General features: G+C 48.5%; 1 non-coding gene across 1 annotated transcript in view; it reads right to left on the bottom strand.

The window, feature by feature from the left end:
• Window positions 1–4685: 4685 nt before the first annotated feature.
• LOC122060310 overlaps window positions 4686–5000 on the bottom strand; it is a 3383-nt gene continuing 3068 nt past the window's right edge. Inside the window, exon 1 of the ribosomal RNA XR_006134335.1 lies at window positions 4686–5000. This exon is cut by the window's right edge and continues 3068 nt beyond it. This is a non-coding gene — a ribosomal RNA (28S ribosomal RNA).

The raw sequence follows: 5000 nt of genomic DNA, 5'->3' as shown, positions 1-5000 counted from the left end.
CCGTGTGGGTGTTTTGCACATGCCATGACACTCTTGGGAATACTGTACGATGACAGACGCATGTTGCTGAAGATGTGGAGGCACAACAACACAAGGCAGGCGGCCATGTGCACCCAGCAGCACACAATGGCAGGCAACTGTGTGTAGCAGAGGGGATGACCGTCGGGATGGACGCGCCTTGTACAAGTTTTCACACACCATGCCTTCGTTGGGCATGCTGTGCATCGATGGACACATGTGGCAGCAGAAGTAGGGGTGTGGCAACGCATGGTAGGTAGCCATGTGCGCCTAGTAGCCCACGGTGGCAGGCAATGTTATGCGACAGAAGGGGGGGCGGCGTTGTGCGACAGAAGGGCTGACCATTAGCAAGGACGTGCACCTTCGTTTGGTATGCTGTGCCGTGACTGGCACATGTGACAGTGGCTATGGGGTCAAGGCACGCAAGGCAGGCAACCATGCGCATCGAGCCGCATGCAGTGGCAGGCCTCGACGCACACCAAGGCCAACTCATTGAAATCGACGTGCTATTTCACTTTTTTTCCCATGCCATGGGTCTTTTGGGTTTGCCTACCATGCCTGCTCATTGTCTGCTACCCCACTATACAGCCCCTCAGAAACCACCCGGGGAGAGTGGCACCCCCCTCCCTTAAGGTAGCTCTTATGCTCTTTGCCCCTTTCCAGAAGGAGACCTGACCCCACCTAAAAAATATACCGGACTATTTTTTGAGCTTCAAATATCCAAATCAAATGAAACTTGGTATAAAATTAAGGAAAATCCATTTATTATTTTCATATAAAAATCATATTTTTTGATAAATATCTATTTATTTTATTAATTTTTTAATATTAAAAAAATATTAAATTCAAAAAACTATGAAAATTTTATTTTAATGTATTTTTCTGAAAACTAAATTTCGGATGTCTTCCAAAGGTTGATAGAATGTTCTGAAAAGATATTGGACCATTCCAACTTATTTTGATATTTTTTAATATTTTATGATTGAAACATTACAAAAAATAACAAAAAAATGGAAATGCGAGGTTTAAGTGAAAATGATTGTACTTTGAGTGCCAAATAGCCAATTGCAAGGCTTTTCTAACCCAAAGGGATGTTTTGCACAACATGATTTAAAGACCCAAACAATGTTGTGCGGGTAAGGCCTTGACGTGTGTAGCAGTTGGTGCCTTGTGTGCAACCGAAGGCAGCAAAGGAGCCACCGTTGCATGGGCCATGGGGACCATGGCAACACCCATGTGTGTGCGGCGATGTGCATGGTGGACTACAGACGTGGGCAAAGAAGTGCAGCAATGCCTGCAACCTTGCTCGTGCCATGTGCTGAAATACCCATAGCATGTGTGGCCATGCCAGCCATCAAGATCGCCACATGGGAGGCCATGCTCGCGAACTTGCACGTGGTAGTGCAGCCATGTGCTATGCATATGCGACCACGCAACGGAACCTTGCTCGTGGTGGTGCAGTCGTGCCTGCAACCGCGTGCGCGGCACGTCTGGCAATGCACGCAACCTTGCGAGTGGTAGGGCAGCCAGGGGCACAGCATGTGCGGCCATGCCCGCAACCTTGCGCGGTCGATAGTGCAGCAGTGTGCAAGACAACCTGCCATCATGCACGCGACATGTGCATCCATGCCAGTAGTCATGCGTGCTATGGCCTGCAACCTTGTGTGGGGTAGCATTGCCATACTTGCACCCGTGCGTGCAACATCGTCCGTGCAGTAAGGCCTTGATTGCGGCCAAGTGCGCAGTAGCCTGCCACCATGCATGCACCTTGTGCGGCCGTGCGTGTGGTACTGCTGCCTTGTGCACTGCCTTCATATGCACTTAGGCACACTTAGGGGGGCATGCGTAGGCATAGTCATGGGCACGTATATGTGCACACTTGCGGCATTCAAGAGCACACTTAGGCAACCTTTGGGGCATTCAAGAGCACAATTCGGCAACAATTGGGCTACACTTGGGTGCACGCGTAGACACACTTATTCAACACATGGGGACACGTATAGGCATACTTAAGGCGACACTTGGGGCATTCAAGAGCACGCACAGGCACACTTTGGTGCACACTTAGGCAACAGTTGTGGGCATGCATGGGAACAGTTAGGCAACACTTGGGCCATTCAATGTGCACATATAGTCAACACTTGGGGTGTTGTGCGGCCATTCAATGTGCACACATGGGCACATGGAGTCAACACATGGGGGCACGCGTAGGCACACACTTGGGCCATTCAAGAGCACATTGTCACGGCTTTAGACCTTTCTAAGCAACCGTGCCGGCAGTTAGCACTTCCACTTGCACTAAGTTAGCCTAACCACCCTTCTTAAAGGACTTGGGAAGAGAAGAAGTGAACACAAGAGTGAGTTTGAGAAGAATGAACTTGTATTGCACTAGAGAACTCTTGAGTACAAGGCTTGAGAACTCACTTGCTTGGTTGAACACTCTTAGTTGGTCCTTGGTGAGTATCTTTGCCAAATGAGGCAACACCTACCCCAATTACAATGGATGGCTAAGATATTTACAAATGTCCTCCATCCAACGGTTAGGGAGGAAACTAGAAGCTTCCTACCTCCTTAGTGGAGCTCTAGAAATCTCTCCCAAAATATCTGCTATGAATATCTTCTACAAATATCTATAATAAAATATCTATTGTTACTTCACCTTTGTAGAAAACTCTAGAACTTGGACCTTACTTAGCCCAATGGCCTAAGTCCATGGGCTTAGTGAGCTAGGCCCATGGAACTATGTTGGGCAGGTCATGACACTCTCCCCCACCAAAATCTGTGATGCCCTCATCACAACCTCCTTGTGATACTTTTATTCATGAGCTGTCTAGCATGCCAGTTGTCTCCCATCTCGTATCGCTCTCTGGTTGCCCCTTCCACTTGACTAAATACTCCACGTAAGGAGATAGTTTGTGTCTCTAGATGATTGGACTAGCAACCAAATTAGCCTCCCTCTCACAAGGAGTAACACCTATTGGGGTTCTTGTTGTTGTCATATAACTTGAGCCTCCTACAACGTCGTTTGGTTGTCTCCGTTCTCTCGTTTGCATCTTCCTCTTCTTGGCATGGATGGCTTGCTCCCAAATTCTCATTGTCTTGCCCTCCGGTCTAAGGGTAAGAAAGCACCTAGCCCTTAGATGGTGTTGGATAACTCTTTTAGACCCAAGGTTCATCTCGACCCCTCAAGCAATATTATGGGGAATTCTTTGGAGTTGATAGCCTTAGGACGCCCTTGGCCTGAGTTCCTTTGCCTCCTTCGTCAAGGCAAGGTTGTGTGTGGCTCCTGTATCTACCTTCGCCTGTGTGGGCTTCGCATTGATGCACACTTTTGCAGACATAAACCCCTTTTGAGTGTTAAGGGCCTTGACCCCTATCTCGGCCCTGGTGGCACCACGTTGCATTGGGGACCCCTTGCATGGTGGCTTTTCCTCTTAGCCCTCTCCCTCCAATAAGGCACTAAGAGCTTTCCTCCTGGGGCAATCCCTAAACCAATGTAGCTCATCACATAGGAATCACTTGTCTCTAGGCTTGAACCGATTCCTCTTATCACGCTTGTGCCTTAGTGCCTCTCCTTTAGACATGTCATGAGAGGTAGTGGCTTCCCTCGCCACTGCCCTCGAACTCTTCCCATACTTCTTCTCCAAATTGAGCTTCCACCTTATTCAACCCCTTTGCATACTTAAGCCTTAAAGGTGGCAACCATCTCCTCTTGGTTACTTACTATGGTGTTGAGAGCACCTTGTAAAGACCCCTTGAGCTCCCCATCTGGCCATCAAGCTCCTCCCTGAGCTCCACATGGCCTTTGAGCTCCTCCCCACTTTGCCTCGGTCAATACTTGCTCCCCTCGAGCTAAACGAGGCCCCATAGCAACACCAAAGTCGATGAACTTACCTTTGCTCCTTCTTTGCTTACTTGTGTAGGTGTTGGTCTCTATTCCACAGATTTAGCTTGCTTGTCTCCTATCCCACAAGCTTGCCTCCCTCACAATTGAAGCTCTTAGCACTTCCACTAGCACTAAGTCAACCTAACCACCCTCCTTAAGGGACTTGGGAAGAGAAGAAGTGAACGCAAGAGTGAGTTTGAGAAGAATGAACTTGTATTGCACTAGAGAGCTCTTGAGTACAAGGCTTGAGAACTCACTTGCTCGGTTGAACACTCTTGGTTGGTCCTTGGTGAGTGCCTTTGCCAAATGAGGCAACTCCTACCCCAAGTTACAATGGATGGCTAAGATATTTACGAATGTCCTCCATCCAACGGTTGGGGAGGAAACTAGAAGCTTCCCACCTCCTTAGTTGAGAAATCTAGAAATCTCTCCCAAAATACCTCCTATTAATATCTTCTAGAACTATCTACAATAAAATTATCTAGAGTTACTACACCTTTGTAGAAAACTCTAGAACTTGGACCATACTTAGCCCAATGGCCTAAGTCCATGGGCCTATTTTGGGTAGGTCGTGACAACATGTACACTTAGTGGCACTCAATGTACACGCATAGGCACACTTCACTTGGGCAACACGCATAACCATACTCAGGCAATCGTTGGGTCAGTTAACACTTGGGGGCATACCTGGGGCTACGCGTGGACAATCCTTGCCTCAGGAGGGTGTGGGGGTAGAATTAGAAATATTTGGGGGGAAAGAAAAGGGGAAAAAGACCGGGGGACGAATCGATGCGACACGGGGCTGAATCTCAGTGGATCGTGGCAGCAAGGCTACTGTGCCACTTATAATACCCCGTCGTGTATTTAAGTCATCTGCAAAGGATTCTACCCATCGCCCGATAGGAATTATGCTTTAAGGCAGCCCACACAACATGTCCACTACAGGGGCTTGGCCAATGACAAGTGCCTCGGGGGCCGGAGGGCCCCTACTGCAGGTCGAAAAACGGGCGACGGGCATAGGCGTCGCTTCTTTAGCCTGGATTCTGACTTAGAGGCGTTCAGTCATAATCCGGCACACGGCAACTTCGCACCACTG

Source organism: Macadamia integrifolia, chromosome 13 (assembly GCF_013358625.1).
Source record: "Macadamia integrifolia cultivar HAES 741 chromosome 13, SCU_Mint_v3, whole genome shotgun sequence".
Taxonomy (NCBI): domain Eukaryota; kingdom Viridiplantae; phylum Streptophyta; class Magnoliopsida; order Proteales; family Proteaceae; genus Macadamia; species Macadamia integrifolia.
The sequence above is the reverse complement of the archived record's forward strand: the minus strand, read 5'-3'. Positions and strand labels throughout refer to the sequence as shown.